The following is a 21,449-nucleotide window of genomic DNA, read 5'->3' on the forward strand; positions in this document are numbered from 1 at the left end:
TGCTATCTTGAGTTGGGTCTACAGGCAGGGTGGAGATATTTAAATGATTCTTATAGAGGATTGCAACTCCACCACCTTTACGTTTTAAACGGTCAAGTCTAGCTATATTATAGCTGGGTGGTAAAATGGCAGTATCTTTGGTATAAGGTTTTAGCCAGGTCTCGGAGAGGCAGAGGATATCGAAAGAGTGGGTGTCTAGGAGTGCATGAAGGTGAGATACTTTGTTATTTAAACTTTGAATATTAAGATGACCTATTAGGAGAGTGTTAATAGTTTTTGATCTAGGAGTTTGGGAAGAGGGGTTTCTTGGTCCTGGGTTAGGATGGATGTCTCCATCTTGTAAGGTGAGATAAATAAGTTTAGTTAATGAGTTGTTTATTAGGTGGATTTGGAGCTTTAATTTTTTGTCAGTAGTTGGGACATAATTTATATGGGAGAGTCTATGATATTTGGATAGAAGGTATCTGGGGGTGTAGGAAATGATGGGGTATAAGTTGAGAGTAGTAGAAGGGTAAGTTAAAGTTTGTTTTTGTATGTAGGTAGGATGGATAAGAAGTTGATTTTCAAAGAAGGTAAGACGGTAGGCTGAGAGCAGGATAGTTAAGAGTAAGAGTGAGACTATAGGTATAGTAAAATGGGTGGTAGGCATTATAGAGGTAAGGTAAGGTAGAGGCAAACAATGGAAAATAGGTAAGTAGCAGGTTTTTAGGAATTAAAATATGAAGGAAGTAGAGTAGGGAGTGTGTGAGATAGGATTATGGAATCCTGAGAGTAAGATGTAGAGAGAAGTAACAGGTTGAAATAATAGGGGAGGGTAAAAGGTCAGGGAGAGATATTGGCATAGAAGGGGGAGTGGTGAGGGGTGGGGTTTAGAAAAAGAGAGGGAGAAAAGATTAAAGCTGATAGGATGGTAGAGGTAGGGGGAGTGTCTAGAGAGGTATAAGTGTAGGACCCCTGGGGGTGGGTGGGAATTGGGGGTAGGGAGGGGAGCGGAGTGAGCCCGCAGGGCGAACGGAGCGGGTGGAAACAACTGGAGGAGAAACAGGAGGAGAAACAATCAGAGATACAGGTAACTGTAGGTAAGAGAGGTAAGGCGTGAGTATGAGAAGTTTAGTATGGTACAGAAGCAAAGGAATGAGTAGTAGAGTAGGGAAAAATAGTGTTTAAACACAAAGTAGAAGTAGGAAGATGAGCAGGTCAAGAACAGTACAGTATAGAACAGATTGCTGGGGTAGGAAGGCAGAGAGAGGCAGTGTAGGAGGATGGAATGAGGATGAAGATAGAAAGTGGGAGGAAATATATTACATATACAGAGGTAGGACAGAGTAGAGGGGTAAAGAAGGAGTAGAATAAGGGTGCCACCTAGTGGGCAGATCTAGTAAATGTAGGAAAGTGAGTGAGAGAGCTGTTTAGAGAAGAAATATGGATGGTGAGATGCAAGGTAAGAAGTAAGTTAGTGTAATTAACAAGGAGTGTTGGCTATAGGGCAGCTTGAAGGGTAAAGTTAAGGCTGCTGTATACTCAAGCTAGTAGCTAACTAAAGGGCCCTGATAAAAATAGTAGATAGGGGTCTATTATGCAATTGTAACTGAGTCCATAACATACTTTCTTCCTTCCTTGAAGGTAGGTGCAGTGTGAAAGAGTCAAATAGAAGTGGCCACTGGAGATTGTAAGGGTTCTTATATCTCCTGGTAGGATTTGGCTTGGGTGAGTTCAGGACAATGCAGAGCTGGGTTCTTTGGGAGAAAAGGAGATAAATGAAGAGGAGAGAGCACAGTTAGCACAGGTATCAAGGCAGAGATGCTAGCAGAAGTTGAGATAAAAACATTCACTGTCAGACATAATACTAATGAAATTAAATGCATTTCCTTTAGAGATTCTAGGCATGATAACAAAGTAAGAAATCCAATTAGAGGCAAGTGAAACAAGACTATAACTGTCTACTGGGATAAACATACAAGTTAGGTGCAAAAGACTTTCAAATTGTGAGGTAGGTAGTCTTTAAAACAGTTTAAGCATTGATTGTAAATTTGAAGCTGTATGCAAACATCCAAGGTAGCATAGGTAATTATATCTTTATATTATACATGATTATTAGCTAAGAATCTGATAATAATGCACTAGAAAAAGATAGGATTAAGGTAGGGGGCAAGCCCTATTTAAATCTTAAGTGTGGAGGCTAGTGGACAGTCGCTATTATTAAAAGGTAGAACATAGAGTCAGACCACAGGTTAAGGAAGGATATGGGCTATGCTCAGAATTAGAGCAAAATCACTATGGTAGTTTCTATACAGCGGTACACCAAGATATTACATCGCAAAAGAGTATTCGCAGTACGTGTAAGCTGAGTTTACACACCCTGGTGTGAGCAGGTATAAAGGGATCCCTGTGAGGTCTGAATACGCGCCACGTGTGTGGCGTATTTAAACAAGCCGTGTAAGATTGCAATGGCTTAGGAACTATAGTTGCTTAAATAGCTATGTTGTTTTCAGAGCTTTAAGCTGTAGTAGCCTAGAACAGTAAATTCAATTTAGAAGTGTTCAAATAGTAACGGCAGTTTGCTATCAACGAACTAGGTGGTTGAAAACATCAGAACACTCAGACATAGCTTCCACGTGGGGGGGGGGGGTGCATTAATAATAGCCAAGTAGGATACAAAGGCCTTTAGTGTTATAGTTTGTGGATATCCACCGAATGGGCAGAAAAAAGGTCCTCGTGGCACTGTATCAGTAGCCGTGAAGGCTGTTAACACACAGTAGGCGATGTCTGACTCTTGTATCTTTACAATTAAGTTTCCCCACTTGTTACAGGAGGGAGCCAATAACTAAAAAAACAAGGAGAAGCTGTAAACCACCTCCGTAGGTGAAAACCGCTAGCAGGCACAAGCACCGCTCGGTGAGCAGACAGTAAAGGTCTGAGCAGCTTCAGCGTAAGGCAAGTGATCCAGGTGTTGTACCCAAGAGTAGCGGAATACAGGGATGGTATATAGCTGCTACTAAAGGGAAAATGTTATTAATGTTTGTATACACTGTGATCGCCATGCCATGAGGTGTGAGTGGGTTTCCTTGCATGTGATACACAAAGGAAATGCTTCCCAGTGCTCTAGTCAGTCTATAGCAATCAAAGCCTTTTGCATTTCTAGTTGTCTGTTTTCTGTCTCTTTAAGGGTGCTGGTATGATTATAGGTACTCTTGGTGCATCTCCAGTTTTAACAGCAATCATGTCCATCTATAGCAATAACTGTATGTCCACAACAGGTTAGATGAAGCTATGATTCCTTGAAACTAAACTGTTGCTTTGTAAAATGTGCAACAATATTGGATAAGCATGTACCAGCTTGTATCCAAAAATAAGAAAAACATAAAATACCTAACAAAATTGCAGGATACAAGTCCTAAATGCCACCAGCTTTTATTAACTTTAAGACTACACTAGCTATATTCTGATCTTTCTCCATATCAATATGGTCCTAGTTCAAAGGCTACACCAACAGGCAATTTGAGAGAAAAACATCCAGGTAAAAGATGCAAAACCAAATACAAACAAAGAAAAAAAAACTCATCAGCAACCGATGTCAAGGACTTGTTTTATAAATACTCAAATGGAAAACAGAGCACATTCATGTATGCTCTTATTCTAAAATCTGCCTTCCCATACTTATATATTACACATTCTTAACTTAATTATTCTAGATCAGTAGTTATAGCAAATTCCTTTTGTTTCTGGTTTAGTATTGTGTATGTCAAACATGAATACCAGTGTCTAACACATTGATTTTAAGACTTGGCCAGAATGAGTGTTTATATATTTAAAAGACCTTGAGCTGCCTTACTTATTTAAAAAAAAAAAAAAAATATATATATAAATATAAAAATTCTTCTTTTGCTTTTGGTCTATAAAGCAATCATTTCTGTTTTGGCAATGGAGACTAAATATATATATATATATATATATATATATATATATATATATATATATATATATGAATTTTTTTATTATTCACGTGTCATATCTTTGCTGTGTATAGAATTAGATTACTCTAACAAGGTGCATTTGCTAATTACTGAAGAGCAAGAACTAAAAGCTGACAAAACAGTAAAAGACCTTGGAGTCCCTGTTGATAATGACCTTTTACGCAAAACCAATATTGGTGTTCCTTACCACCCACTAAACATATGCAGTTGCCAACCTGATCCTCCATGGGGTCAACTGCCATGACCAGGAGGTAATTTTGCCCTCTATACGGCTCTTATCAGACTAGCTCCATAGCACTGCCCTCTGTTGTATAATGTTCACACATACCACCTGCTGAAGCTGCAAAAGGTACAATGATTTCCTGCAAGGAAAACTGAATAGTTTCAACATTTGTCGTATAGCCAAATATTACATTAACTTTTTTTCTTTCTTCCATGGCTCTTATCTCCTAACTAAAGAGCATTAAAGGAACACTTACTATTTCCTATCCATGGCTTTTATTATTCATCACTATACCAGACAAACAATGGCATTCAACAGATGCACTTTCCATTGAAGGAAATCATCGGCTAAAACTATTCTATGACTGGCAGTGCTCACAGAAATCTGATTCAGAAACGGGTTCCCTTTCTTCTTTCCTTCCTTCTAAATGCATTTATTGTGTCCTCTTCCATAGGTAGACTGTTTCTTACCTCTGATAAAGATATTATTTTCCCCTCAGATTTTTCCTAATGTGCATATTATATTTCATTCCTGCCTTACTCCAATATTTGTCTTCCTGTGGCCCCCATTTCTGAGTTTTAGCTCCCTATTTAGTCTCTGCAGTGCTCTAATATTACTATTTCATATAGTCAGTGTTATTTTTTCCTTTCTTCCTTTTGAGTTTTCAACAATGTGACTTTTTAGTTCCCCACCAGGATCAGGATTTGGGCTCCTATTTTCATGTTTATTGAGGCCCAGCCAATAAACACACCAGGCACAGCTCCCATCTGGCGTCACATACCTTTTTCTATTCATCCAGTATTTCTTTATAAATCTGTTTCACCGACATGTAGTCCTAGAACATGTCAACCATTCATGCTCATTTCTCTCTGCATCTCCAGCATTAATTCCCTCTGTATTCTCATAGAGTCTCAAACATTAATGGTGCTCTGTACTACCTGTTCAGAATCTTACTTTGTTGCTGTCATAGGAGGGCCCATGATTTTATTTCATTTGTCATTCACATGGCTTCACACTAGTTTTTATCCAGTCTTCTATTTCCTTCCATTTCTAGCTTAATTTTCCATTACTTTTTCATTTTTCCATTCTCCTAAGTCTCTCTAAAACATATTTTTTCTGTCATTGATTTCCTAGGCCTTCTACATCATAACAACCTGCCTCCTTCCTCTGCTATTTTCTTGAGATTCATTTTGACCTTCTTTGTGATTCTGTGGAGTATCTCTTTCATAGTCCTCTTGGTAAGCCATTTCATGCGTTTCTATCTACAATCTCCTCCACCACTCCCCTTCTCTTAGTCCTAGTTTTCATTTCCCTGACCAATATAGAACTTCTCCAGCCTCTTTGTCAAGTCACCCCAGTATCCCCTTGACCATTTTTCTTTTTTCCATATCCTCCCTCAATGTCATGTCCCTGAATTTAGATTCCCATCCTTCTTAAAGACCTCTTGTTAGCTTTGTCTTCAATTGTAATACTACCCTGATGTTACTGTATAAAGCCTTTTTCCATCCCATTTGTCTGTTTCTAAGCCCTACCTGATTACCAGATTACAACACTAAATCAAAGGTTATTTTTTTTACCCTCCCTCCTCTATGGTTGCCCCATTTTCTCTAACCTACACACATCTCTCCTGAACAAACTGCAGTTGTGCTATTATAAAATAGCCAAGTTTGTCTCCAACATGCCAACTCGCACACGTCATTGCCTGGCCATTAAATCTATAAACTGGTTTGAGTTTCCTCATTACCTATATTACTCCCAACTTACTCTCACCCACAAACTACTAAATAATCCAAACTTCCGCCCATCCCTTCAGACTATAATACAAACACACACCCCTACTTGGCATTTTAGGTCCTCTAACAAACAACTCTTAACCATAACTAAACCCAACAAAAGAGCTGGACACTGTCTCTATTCCCATACCATTGCCAAACGTTGGAATGCGCTCCCGCTCTCTCTTACTCAACTAGACTCTTTAAAAACATTTAAATTTGCACTAAAAGAACACTATCTCAATAACCTTGTCCGTTCTTGTAGTCATATCATTAAACCACCTTAAATGTTTTGGCCACTATACACTACAAATACTTTTACTAACTTAATATAGTTGCAATTTACACTGTCTTCATATCCAAAATCTCTTGCTTTCTTTATTTCTGTGGCTAAATAAACAGAATTGATTAAACAGCATTCTTACTTATGAGAATATACAAACAGAATTACTAAAAATGTAACACACTGGGTTTATTTCCTTGTATTGTATACCTCTGTAATATGTATTTGTATATCTACTTCAATTTGTATTATGTAAAAACTCTCTTGACTTTCAAAGTTAAGCTGATGTTATGTAAAAATTTCTGTGATTGTATGGAGCTTTTCTCCCTGGGCCTCCACCAAAAATGGGTCTTTGGGCCCAGTAGACCTTCCTGGTCAACAAATGTCAATAAATAAATAAAGAATGAAATAATAAATATTTTTTTACATTCAGCAATACTTCTTCTGCTTCTTCGCCCCTTTACCTCACACTTCTATTGGGACATCAGTACTTACCACCAAGTTTCCACTGCGGTTCTACCTTGAATTTTAACTGCTCATTTTTTTTTTAAGTGATACTAGTCATATTTTAAAACAAGTATCAGTAACAAATCTCTCAAGATGGATATCACCTTCATATCATATACAATAGCAAATTGCACAGTTTTTCATGGAAAATTGTGTTTTTGCACCTTATTTTGTTGATAAGGATGGCCCCCTAAATATTTTTCTCAGAGCTGAAAATCCCTGCCATGACATCTTTCAAGTCGAAACCCAAAATGCTACATTACATAAATTAATGTATAGACTACTGCATTTCCATATTAAATGCATCAGATGTAGCTTCTTGCTTCCTAAAAAAATTATTTTCAATTAGTTTTTGCAGATGAAAATACTGAGTAAATAAACTAAGTAAAGCAAACACGACACCTTTTGCAAAATCACTTGCAACTTTGATTGAGGAGTACAACAGGAAATGTAATTAAGTGTAAAGGAAACAAATTTGCAGAAATGATCAAACACTTTAATTAAACTGAGAACAACATTTCCAGTCCATGAAGGTACAATTTTATTCAATACATTTATATCACCCGTGGTAGTGCAGCGGTAGCGTTGTTGCCTCACAGCAAGAGGTTCTCCCATTCGATACCAGGCTGGAGTGCGGGGAGTGCCTTCTGTGTGGAGTCTGCATGTCCTCCCTGCAGTTGGGTGGGCATTCAAAAGACATGCATAAATGGGCGTGCCTTCATTGAAGGTTGAACGTCGAGCTGGCACCTCGGCGTTCGTGAAAAATCTACTGCCAATCATTAGCGGACCAGAGTTCCGCTGTGGCGACCCCTAACCAGGAAAAACTGAAAGACAACAACAACATTTACATCTTTATTGCTATCTGAAATCAGTCTACATCCCCTAGTTCTAATATTTTCATCTTTTCTTTGGGAAGAAGGATTATTCTTGCCTCCTCAATTGCTGGAGCTGAATGTACCATCTTTCCGCATCTGTTAAGGACTTGTGCTTATTATTCTTTTATCTCCCCACTTGCTGTCTTGTGATACTCTGGCAGGAGCCTATCCAGCCCCTTTTTCCATCTCCTTTGCAGACATTTTATGCTTTCTGTCTTTTGTTCTGGATATTTCCCTTTCCTGTTTCAAACTCCTCCTGCTCTGAATTGCTTAATCTCCATCGGCCAATGTACGTTCATACACCACCATGTCTTTCTGCCTGCCACCTACATAGGTCTTCATAAAAACATGGTAGCTAAGGTTTAAGTTTCTGTTCTTCCTCTAACACCAGCCCCCTCCTTCCCCATATTTAGTCTTCAGTCTTTTCTCTGTTTTAATTTCAATGCTAGGAACCTTCCTGTTCCCCAATACCCACAATAATTCTTTTCTTTAGGTGATGCTATCTCTGGTTTTGTTGTTTCCCACAGTTCTAGTTAGCACACCAACCACTTGTACTCTTCTTTCTACATAATTTTTCATATCCCCCAGGCTGTTCCTCTTTTTCCATCTTCCTGGTGACTTCTTAATTTTCTCACGGCACCCTTATCTTCTCTTTTCCATGTTATTCATGCTTTCTCATAACCCACTCTCTCACTGTTACTTGTATCTCACCCTACCATCTGATCCCTATACTTCCCATATATATCCTATTCTCTGTCAGGAACCCTATGACTCCTAATTTCAGTGCTTCCTTCTGCTCATTTGTACTCTGCTAGGCCTCATTCCATTTTAACTCCCTGCCTCTTGTCAGCTTTACTCTTTCTTGACCAGTGCTACTGGTGCGTTATCTGTGACTGGCTAATCATCCGTTTCTAGCCCTTCTACATATATTTTGTTATATGCCTTATCAAACACCAGTTTGACCTGCATACCATGCTTAAATCCAGATATTGGGAATGTTGATTGACCTTCAACCTTATTCCTATCTGTCTTCAGTGTTCTGTCCAGCCCATTTTCTTTGTCTCGCTTTCCGGCTTCCTTTGATTTTATTCAGTACCATTTGCTACACTGTTCTGACAACTCATTAACACTTCTATCAGACTATCCCCTATGCCTCATAACCTTCTTCTGTTCTTGACTTCTCACACTTCTCAGAAATAGCCATTGAAGACACCATTCTTTTGTTTGGACTATCACACTACCAAATTAACAACAATATCCTATGTACCTATGAAGTTGTAAGAGATCTGGGATCACAAGTAGTCTGCGACCTTAACTTTGACCACCATGTGTCTACTGTAGTATGGAAGGCTTTCTACATAGCACACTTGATTACCAAAGACATCATCTCTAGAGGAAAGGAGGTTATAACCCCCTCTATATCCATCACTAATCAGGCCCATAATTGAGTATAATGTCCCTTTCGGCATGTACCATGCAAAGCACCTGCAGTAATTGGAGAGACCTCAGAGGTTTCTAACTAAGAAGATCAAGGGACTCCAGCACATGCTTTTCCCAGACTGACTAAAGTCCCTGTCACTATACTCAGTATCGTACAGACTACTTGGGGGAGACTTATGCTTGGCTTACAGAGTAATCTCCAACCCAAACCTAATGAATTTGCTGCACATCCATAAATCAAACAAGACTAGAGCTACCTGTTCCAGGGACCTAAATATGGTCTGCGACTTGAATAGGACATGCTGGATGGACAGATTTGTTTCCCAGTGACTGCTGCATCTTTGGAATAGACTTCCAATTCATGTAAAGCAGAGCATGTCTATGACACTGTTCAAAAGGAGCCCAGACAAGTGGATGGGGCACCATAAATTCTTACCAGAGCTTGCACTCTCAACCCTCCTGGATATGGGCAGTCATTACTAAATACAATCCTGGGTATGTTGACTAGAGTATCTATGGTATTACAATTTGATGAAATGGCTTGGCTTGAAATGAGCTTTGAGTCGATAGACTAGTAACTTATTATGATCCTATGATCCACTTGCATTCACCACTAATCCTTGACTTTTTTTTAGTTGCATTTAGGACTTTTTGCAACAGGATTGTTATTCTTATCTTAATTCCTCCTTTAGTGTGATCTACTTCCATCTTGTAAACATTTCCCTTGGTTGGTTCTTTCAAGTACTTGTCCTTGAGTTTTATTTTTTGTAATAGTACAGTTTCTGCCTTGTTTCTGTTATACTAGCTGAGGTTTCTCTCACTTTTTCTTGAATGGATTAGAATAACACCCTTGAATTCAAGTTACACGTGTTATTTTCCTTTTCTTTGGGCCTCTTTCATTCTTTCTCCTCCTACTGTGCTAATAGGTTCATAGGTCTGTACTAGGCTAATGGTCCTGCAGCCTTTACAAGTCTAGCCCATAGGATTACCCTGGCATTGTGCCACCCGACCTCAGTTTCCAGTGCCTCTGTCGAGTAAAGCCACAGGAGTGATCCCTGGGGTGAATTTTCAATTTCCCATCCACTCATCAATATTTCTCTTGAAGAGAGCCAGTGAAGTGCTCTGCTTGACATGTATAGGAAGTCTATTCCGTAGCATGGGCAGTCTCTGGGTTATGGACCTGTCCTTCCAGCATGTTCTGTTGATCATGGAAATGAGGTTGAGGTCTCTGGAGCATGTGGTGTGGAGGGATTGGGATTTCTTCAGATGTAGCATTTCTAACAGAGCTGGGTCAGACATCGCTTTGCAAGTCAAGCAGAGATCACCTCTAAGTAGGCGATATGAGACAGAGAATAGTTGGAGTTATTTTTAGTCTGTCCATATAGGACAAATGTTTAAGGCCTAGGATCCACTTTCTGAGGTACTTTAATGACCTCTCCAGTTGTTGCAGGTGTTTAGTGAGGTGCATGCCTAATGGGGTCTTGTACTCAATGATTGGCCTAATGAGGGAAGAGTAGAGGGAGACAATGACCTCTTTCTTCCTGGATGCAAAACCCTTAGTAATGAGATATGCCACATAGAAGGACTTTCTGACCACAGTGGCAATGTGGTGGTCAAAAGAGAGGTTGCTGTCAACCTGTGCTCACAAATCTCTTATAACGCCTTCTGTGTTCAGTGGACTACCATCGATGTGGTAATTCATGGGAACTGGGATTTTCCCAAAGGGGATGACGACAGATTTTGGCACTGAGCTTAAGGCCATGGTTCTGAAACCATTCATTGGTCTCAGTGAGGCCTTTCTGTAGGATGCCAGCATCACTTGGGGAGATAATAATAGCTCCCAACTTGCATTCGTCTATTAAATTTGTCAGCCAGAGTCCCTTCATGTTGGCCTGGGCTTCTGAGAAGTAGATACCAAACAGGAGAGGACCCAGGACTGAACCCTGTGGGACTCCACTTGTGACTAGTCAGCAGTCTGACTTGGAGTCAGATACTTTCACACTGTGGGCTCTACTTGTGAGCCAGTTTGCAACCCACCTAGGGATATAGGGGTTGATGCCTAGCTTAGTGAGTTTTTCTATGATTTCTGAGTGGGGAATGGTATCAAAGGCCTTGGCCAGATCAAGGTAGGCTGTATGGACCACCTTGCCTTCATCCTCAGCTCTAGTGACTGACTCAAAGAAGTTGACCAAACTGAGCAGGCATGATCTACCCTTCACAAAACCAAACTGTGTGGGATCCAGAATTTGGATATTCCCTATATCCTTGTTTATTAGGTCCATGATGATGTATTCCATAGCTTTGCATGTCAGACACATCAGGCTAATGGGGTGATAGTTCCCAGGGTCTGTAGTCACTCCTCTTTTGTAGAGAGGGATGACTGTAGCAATGCACCATTTGGTAGGGACAAAGCCTGAGATGAGGCTGCAATTGAACAGGGCACACAGGTGAGGTGCCAGTTTATTCTGTAGTTCATGTACAACACAGCCGGGGATATTGTCAGGTCCCACAGAAGCTGTATTCTTGGCCTTGGACAGTGCTGTTTTAACCTGTGAAGCAATAATACTGGGTGCCTGGCAATCTACTGGTATTATGACTGGTCCTTTGAGGGGGTAAAGTTGGCACTGAATCTGTCGGCCAGTATATTGGCAATAGCTGTTGGTTCGGTATAGGAGGTACCATTGTGCAGTAGCTCAGAGCAAATCTGGGTATTGCCATGGAGACTGCGGGAAACAGGTGGACAGTAGTCTCTCCTTTGATAACCACATTGCCACAGTAGTCAGGAAATCCTTCTATGTGGCACACCTCATCACAAAAGGGCTCACCTCTAAAAAAAAAGGAGGTCATTGTTCCTCTCTACTCATCCTTCATCTGATCCATTATAGAGTACAATGCCCCATTTATCATGTGTCTCACAAGACACCTAGAATAATTGGAAAGGCCACAGAAATACCTCACTAAGAGGATTACTGGCCTCAAGCAGATGCCATATGCAGACCATCTTGAAAACTCCAGCTCTACTCCATCGCATGTCACCTACTCAGAGGCGATCTCTGCCTAACATACAAAGCTATGTCAAACCCAGAGCTGTTGGACATGCTACACTTAAAGAAATCCCAATCTCTCCGACCCACACGCTCCAGAGACCTAAACCTTGTCACCTCAATAAAGAGAACATGCTGATGGGATAGATTCCTGTCCCAGAGACTTCCCATACTCTGGAACAAACTACCCATTCATGTCAAGCAAAGGTCCTCATTGGCCCTCTTTAAGAAAAATCTTGACGACTGGATGGGAAATAGAAAATTCACCTCGGGGATCACTTCTGCGGCACTGCTTGACAGGGCACAGGAAAATAATTTTCTTGGGTGGTGAAAGCCAGGGAACCTTTTTATCAAGGCTTATATGGGCCCCAGGGCCGATAGCCTAGTACCTACCTATGAACCTATGAGATTCTTTACATAACTATAGAAGGCTTTGTGGTTGTCTTTACTATCTGCTGCAATTCTGTTTTCATACCTAGCTTTAGAGAATTTGATGAGGGATCTCAACTTTTTGTTGAGGCTGATAAGGGAGCTTTTTCCATTCTTGGGACTTCACCTTATTCTGCATCAGTTTCCTCCTTTTGTTGTAGAGTTTGTTCATGGTAGGGGACCACCAAATTGACTTCCTTTTTTTGGAGGAGAGCATCTTGGTTCTATTGGGTATGGAGAGATCCATGCATTTGTGTACGTGTATGTAGAGTGTATTGCTGTATGATTCAGCAGTCATGCAAATGATCTCCATTTGCATGTGTGCAGTGAAGTTAGCCACCTCTGTTTTTAGGAGCCCAAAGTTAGCTTTGGAGACGTTTTTCATGGTGGTTACCTTTGCGGAATGTGGATTTCCAAAGTGATTAGTTTGTGGTTGGATCTAACCAGGGAGGAGTTGACTATTGTTGTAGAGCAATGGTCGCCAATGTTAGCAATGACCAGGTCAAGAATGTTGCTACCTCTAGTGGGGGCAAGAATGAGCTGGTCCAGGACATTGGAATTTAATGAATTCCAGGAAATGCTTGGCAAGTGTATTGGCACATGAGAAGTTTTTGCAGTTAATGGAGGGGTAGTTGAAGTCGCCCAGTATGAGAGCATTAGGTTGGACCTTAATATTCTCCAGGGTGCTTAGGAACATGGTGTGTGAGTCTTGGGACATGGTTGGGGACCTATAGCAGGCTACAACCATGTCCCAAGACTCACACGCCATGTTCCTAAGCACCTTGGAAAATACGGCATGTGAGTCTTGGGACATGGTTGGGGACCAATAGCAGGCTACAACCTGAATTGCTGTCTTACCCAATGTTAGCTGCACCTGAAGTATCTCAGATGCATTATGTTGGGCTACCAGTATGGAGGTGTGCGCATCTTTTATGAATATGGAAACACCACCACCTTTGGAGCTTCGGTCCAAGTTCTGGGGCCAAAAGGAGTGGAATGAGTTATAGCCTGGTAGTGCAGGGGTGCTTTCTGCTGCCTTGAATGAGGTCTCTGTTACGGCACAAATGTCGATATTCGTCATTTTAAGGAGTGTTTCGAGTGAGTGCATTTTGAGATTTAGACTTCTAGCATTGAGCAGCATGACCCTCAGATTGCATTTGTTTTTAGCTGTTATGGTGGTAATTTGGTCTTTGGAACACCACCTAAAAAAGGCACTATAGAGGTGGCAAGAGTCTTGGCCAGTATCCAGAAGCCCAGGGGTGACAAATGCAGGCCATGTCTGGCCAAGCATCGAGGTCTGTCAGTCGTGTCATCCCAGGCAGACAGATACCGGATCCCCTTAGAATGTGCCCTCTCCTCATTCTCGGGCACTGGTCATACCTATGCCCAGTATCATATATCCCACTGTGACCCTTCCCCTGCACTTTTCCTACTTCTTTTTCAAACCCCCATCTCACTGGGGTATCCCTTCTGATTTAACACTTACTCGTTTTCTTTTCCCCGCTATGTTGTCTTTAGAGAGGTCACATTACATTAGTTCCTTTTCCTTGCCTATAGTCCATCATCTGTACCTCATCTTCTGAGAATATTCTGTCCTCCTTCTGATTTTCCATAAGCTCTTATTCCAGCCATCACCTCCTTTGTTCCTTTCTTACTATTTTGGTGGTCCTTACCCATCATACAGTGTTTTCCCAGTCATCTTTACTGTGACATGTGACTCATTTGGTTGAACCCCCTTCATCGGATTCCCTTATCTCTCATGTTCTTTCAGCCCTTCCCTCAGATTGCTTTCCATCTGGTTGACCATTCTTGACAGAATTCCCTGAGCTCTCTTGCTGGTTACTGATTTAAAGATAAAAACCTCAAAGCAAACAACTGGTATGAAACAACAAGACAAGAAAGAGGAGGATGAAGACAGACTTATGTATATATAACAGCTTTAGAGTTCTTCATCTTAAATACATTACAGGTTGTTGCAACTGTAGTTTGCATAATAGTACATAATATGTATTACTAGTAATACATTATATATAATCTTTGTGAATATGGAATTATAGAAAAACTCCAGGTTTAAACTATGTCATATGAGCTTACTGAGTAGCAGAGTAAACTCTGGACCATATAAGAGCTGTAGTAAAGAATTACACATTAGCAAGTACATTGTATAACTTTAGCATTGTAAATTGAATTGAAAATATGTGGCAGCACATTGCCAAATTGTTGGCAGAGGTGGAGCAAGCCTTCTGCCTCTTACTATGAAGTTGCATAACCTAAGGGTAAAAAAAAAAGAATGTTTGATCTTTAAGCAAAACCAAAAATTCCTTTGCTTTATATCTTTGTGACCTCACAGTCTTTCAATATGAGAGGTGTAAGGTACAGGAGGGGACTTCACCCTGGCAAAAATAAATAAATACATACATGCATACATAAATGCATAAATAAATAATATGTCAGAATGAGTCGCTTTATTGTACAATTTTGAATCTACTCTGCAGTTCACAGTACGTTATAAAATCTTCATGTTTTCTTGTAAATTTCTAATATAATTGCTTACAATTTATAAATAGAATTCTAGTCTGTATTATAATTAGTATTACACTATACTAGAAACAATCAACAGTTGAAGTGAGCTTTGAACTGAAAGTTCAGGCTAAAAATACAGATACATGCTTCCTTTCTTTACCACCTTTGTAGAAATTGTTTTCTTCCTACTATGATTTTAATCTGGTATTCTGAGTTCAGAATTTTTTGACACGTCTCTCACATTTTGTAATACAAAGTAGAACTGCCATCCTGCTTCACTTAATATACCTACTCTCTTTCACAAACTTAAATGTTCATATAAAAGTCAATCATATACAAGCTGCAAAAAACAGAAGATCTGTTTTTACAGTGAAGTTCAACATGAGTTCTTTCTAGCCAGTGCGGTGCCATATAGGGATAAAGCCTTGACTATAGTTGGGGCAATCTAGGGTCATTTAGCAGCATGAGCACCTGGGATGATGGCATCGTCATGGATAATGGATGATGTGTCCATGTGGGAGGGTGTATCTATCCTATGGGAGGGTGTGCACTTGAGTGCATCTCATGGTCAATATGTGGTAGATGTTGAGAATGCACAGATGGCTGTGATCCTAGGGAGAACCGATAAAGGACATTGGCTGAGTTGGTTTGGATACTGGACAGTAAGTCAGCAGGTCCCCATTGCACATCTTTCCCTGATGATAAACAAGTATGTACAGTGGAGGTGAAAAGGTTAAGGCATGCAAAAAAAAAAACAGTCTATATCAGTAACATGGCATTGCAGCAGTGGCTTTCACAATGGGTTGTTGAACACAATCCCCAGGTAATCTAAATCACCAAAACTGCAAACCTTGAAGAACAGATTGTCAAAAATCATAAAATATAGCTGTTTTTTGCAGGGGATACAATCCCTCTACCCTCAGTGTAGGATGGGGTAAGCCCCCCCCCCACACCTTGGAACCTATGTATACAAATTTTATGGTTATACCAACCCGAAGAAGGAATAAATCTCCACAAAAGGGCATCACTGCTAGCAAACACGTTGAAATCATGCTAATAATTATTTCTTATCATATGAAATACAGTGTTTTTGATTCCTTGAGCCTCAAGCAATCGCTGCTCAAGGAATCAAACTTTGCCCAGGTACACTGTAACTGCTCCAGCATCCTCACTTTCCTCAGTGGCACCAGATGTGTGTCAAGTAGCGCAAAGTAGCGACTGAAATAGGTCTAGTATGGCCAGTGACCAAGGAGAGGAATTACTGGCAGCTAATGATCAGCTGTGAGGAGTCAAAAATAATGTAAAACATCATTAGTGCTTGCTAACTGCTCTGCTTTATCTTTCTTTTGACTTTCATGCAGGCAATTGTTAAAACATTAAATCATTTAGTATGACTCATATAATAAATATTTCATTCATTAATCTTCCATGATACTATTTTTTGAAAGACTGCTAGTACGGAACCTCTGTAGAGATCTTTATCTACTCCTTTGCTCTCAGGTTTACAACATATAAATCATTTGTCATCAGAGATCTTCAGCAAGGGTATGTATGCTGGATGATGTCAAGTATACTTACCCTCATCATATGCACCTTCAGGAGGTCTAACATCTAATGCTTTATAAATACTGATGTTTTACTAAGGAGACTAACTGATCTATAATTCTTTTAATATGATGAGAACCGCCCCAATCCTTATGAACGGGCAGGATCATCCAGGACCATTCAACTTTTATGTTGAGAGATTTTGCCATGATAAAAAATGCTTTTCATATTTTGTCAAGTATTCAGACATAATGTTGAATTCTTTTCTCTAACAGCATTCTGCTTTAGTTTACTCAGGTCCTGAAATATGTAGTCAATTATAAACACCAACTCAATACTCCAATTTGGTGCTGTAAAATTGATAATTCTTTGTAACAGAGTGTCTAATAATACGTAAACTTGCTCACATAATCAAATTATCTTCAATAAAAATTCTTTTCATAGTCTGTTAGTTTCAGATCACTTTAATTTTTTAAATGTGAAAGTAAATCATACTTTCTAATGTTGGCATTTGTAGCAATGGCAAACTACCTTTACTCCCTTTTATATATATCCCTGGTATAGTCCTCAGAAAAAAATCTGTTTTAGTAAAACACAATTTGAACCTATGCTTATTGTCTCTCTGCTTCTACTATTATGTTTAATTGTATCTATATGTATATTTATATATGTATATGTGTATATATATATATATATATATATATATATATATATATATATATATATGGGTCTACTTTACATGGTTGACTCTTCAGAAAGTCGACTTTCATATGGCCAAGACCATATGATCAACTTTCGAAAAGCCGACCATGTAAAATAAACACATAACTCTCACCAAACACTTACCTTTCAACTGTTAGCAGGGGGGCAAGCACCCCTGCACCCCCCATGGGGGGCTCCACCCCCCACACCCCCCGTAACTTAAATATACCAACTGTAAGATCGTACTACAGTGCGGAAGAGGACATTTTCTCATTCCAGACTGTACGGAGATAGCGCTTCCCCATGGTCAGCTTTTCGAAAGTCGATCATAAGGTATCGGCCATATGAAAGTCGACTTTCTGAAAAGTCGACCATGTGAAGGGGACTCATATATACATACATATATATATATATATATATATTCTCGGTCAATATATGCACAAAAAGGTTTCTTCCTAATCTTTCCTGAATGTGCAGGTCTCTTCAGCATGAATGTATCTCTGATTTTTTGGTCTGTAATAATATGTTTTTATTGACTGAATTGTCTGCATACTTGTCTTTATCTGTTCAAGCCACTAAAGTGTCTTATGCTCCATCTCAGATCTACCATCATGCTGTTTTTTTCAGGTTGCATTTCCTTCTTTGTGAATCCCTACTTCTGAGTTTTACACAAACTATTATTTTTAACAACATATTAGTAACATTACATTCTTCAGAAGTTATTCATGTACAGAGTGCTTACTTTCATAATTAGTGATGGTATTGTCTTTTGGACTGTTTTTACTGTGGATTAATAAAGAATTTGGGTTACACTTTGGCTCTATCTTTGTAGGCTGCCCATACAAGTGCATTTGTCTTTTCAAGGTTTGGCTTGGTCTCTCCACACAATTGTTTTTTTTAAAATCTAAGAATAATTATTGAACAGACAGATTGTCGAAAGTCATATGATCAAAACCGTATGACTGAACAATCAGTCCACTGAAAAAAATTTCAAATTAAAACAACACCCACATACAACAGAAAAAAAATGCTTTTGCAGGGGGGCAAGCCCCCCTACATCCCTCCACATGGAGGCTATGCCCACCACCCCCTACTAATTATTTATACCAAATCAGAGATTACACTACAGGGGGAAAGGGCAAATTTCCTGATCCCTTATGTAATACAATCTCAGTCAGCGTGGTTCAACAGACTGAATTTTTGATCCTATTGTTTTGGTTATATGACTTTTGACAATCTGTTTGATCATTTGATAGGAACCCAATTAAACATGGGGGTGAGACAGGCTCATTACTCAATGCCTCCCCCACCTCTGGAATAGATTCCCCCTGCAAGTAATGCTACCTTCCTTCAAACAGGACGCAAATAACTGGATGGTAAATTCACTACAAGCTTGACTGGCTTAACCCTCATAGAGAGGAGAGGTACAGTCCAAGGTTGGATACCAGCAAGGGTAATGGTTGCAAGTGTCAGTTGCCCTGAATTTTCCTATGATTCCAAAAACTATCACAAGCCAATATTTTACTATCTTCGCTATCTCTTAAAATACTACTGGCTAGTTCTTTTATCATTATTAATATTTCTTTCAAAATTTTATCAGTATTTCAAACAAACAGGAAACTGGCAAAGACAACTAGAAATCCAACAATACGATCAAAAGCAAGCCAAAACCAAAGCCCACGGACTGCAACAGAAGTCCACAAAATGTGTTTATTTTAAGCGCTTTTCGTTGCTCAAATCAAGCAACTTCTTCAGAAATAAAACACACATTCATTCCAAAATCGTAAATAAATGGATAATACAGTCACATGATGAATTAAACAATTTAAAATCAATTAAGTTAATTAGTTAAATAAGTCAACTCACGTAACTACATAAAAATAATAATAATCTCACAAGTGCTTTAAAACCACATTGACTAACAAGTCTGGACTTCCTGTCCATCCTGTATTAAAATGTTAAATTCATTTATAATAAACCCATACAACTATTTAAATAATATGACCATATGTTCACATATATTCACATAAATATCACACCAAATACATGATCTTTTTGACCAACAAGGCTTTGACCTAATGCAGCTAATAATTAAACACCACTTGCTGCATATTGATACTTTGTCTAAAGAAGTTTCTGTGCTGAACACGGACATTGTTTCCAGTGGTGATTTTTCTAGATACAGGTATGACTACGACCGCTTGTTCTTGAGCATTAACCAACTACTAGACAGGATGAAAGTAAACAAAACTAAGAAAATTAAGAGACCGAGTGGCTTACGACAATGGCACCGTCTATCCTAAGTCACCTCTTGCTCAAGTTTCAAATAGAGTTAATACTGTTTCTCCTGTTCAACAACAAATAACAACCATGACTTGTATGCAACATCTAACAATGACACTAGTGATACAGTAGTTAGACGTAGTGAGCGCATTCGCAGTTATAACAATAACCATGGTTCCAATTGTGAACAAAATGCATCAAATCAAAAAAATACCATTTAATGATGTAACTGAAAATTTTCAGAGGGTTACAGGAGTGATTCCGAAGAACAAACAATTCAAACAGAATCGGAAGACCAATCAATGCAACTTCAAGCACAGGAAATAGCATCTAATGACAGTTCTGTACTTAACATATTAACTAACTCAGATGGGGACTTTAATATTTATAATTTTTCTTCAATTTCTATTGACACTATCTTAGTTAACTTATTAGCGAAAGGTAGTAAATTTGTGCCCTCTAAACCTCTGAACCTTGTCCAAACAGTCATGGACCTTAAACTCTTTGTTAGGAAGTTGAACTTTAATTTACTATTTGGTAATAAAAAATCTAGGAATCATACACTTAGGGTAACTAGTACATTCAACCTTCCGATCCATCCAACTTTGAAGTTGTTTGAGAATGTCTGCGAACTAGACTTTAGATTTTTATTGAACTCTCACAATACTCATATATCTAAAAAAACTTACAATATGAACTCAGAAGAGCACTTACTATTACAATCTCTGAAAGCTTTGCAGGTCCGGGTAGTTAAACCCGACAAGGGAGGGGGGCTTGTTGTATTTGATCAGACCGATTATGTTGAGAGAATGCACAAACTGTTGAACGATACAGCATACTTAAAAGTTTCACTGAATGAAGTCAATATTGCGTATAACAGAATAAAAAGTTACCTCAACGACTTGTTCATAGAGGCAACTATTGACATTGACACATTTAATTTTATATCTACACCTTGGCCTAAAACCCTTGTGTTGTTCGGCATACCTAAAATTCACAAAGATATGTCGAACCCACCATTGAGACCATTGATTGATGGGAGGGGGTCGATGACTTACCCCTGAGCTAAAGTTGTTGATGTCATCTTGAAGAAGTATCTTTTGTCCGAATCTCAGGTGTGCAAGGACTCATGGGCTTTCTTAGAAAGTATTAACAACCTAGATTTTAATGATAGTTATAATTTTTTAACTATTGATGTTAAAGATCTTTACACCTCAATTCCCCATTTAGAAGAAATAGAATGGGTTAGTTTACTACTTAAATCGAAGAAAGCAACAACAAATGAGATAACTCTGGTTGAATCCTTATTAGATATTATTCTTGCTAACAACTATTTTTTGTTTGATCAACAATTTTATTTGCAAAGACAAGATGTAGCCATGGGGTCATCCTGCGGTGTCAGTTTTGCAAACTCTGTCATGGCATACTGGGAGAAGACATTTATTTTTAATGTCCCCGATCGCAGGATGAACCTCAAGTTTACACACAATTTTTGGACGATATTTTCGTCCTATTTAATGGTGATCATACACAGGCCATGTCTTTTATTTCGTATTTAAACAGCACCACTGAATTTTTTACATTCACAGCAACATTTCATACGGCTACGATAGACTACTTAGATGTCAAACTTTTGAAGGATCGAATCAACAAGAGATATGTTTCCAAGATCTTTAGGAAACATACCAATTGCAATTCTTTCCTTCATTTTTCGAGCTGCCACCCCTTTCATCAGAAACGATCAATTGTCAAAGGACAATTAATAAGGGCGGAAAGGATGACTACTCTTGAATCGGATTTCCATATGGAATGTGACCTTTTGAACTCTATGTTCCAGCAGCTTGGTTAT

This window comes from Protopterus annectens, chromosome 11.part0, assembly GCF_019279795.1.
Source record: "Protopterus annectens isolate FY-2018-M chromosome 11.part0, PAN1.0, whole genome shotgun sequence".
Classification (NCBI taxonomy): Eukaryota; Metazoa; Chordata; order Ceratodontiformes; family Protopteridae; genus Protopterus; species Protopterus annectens.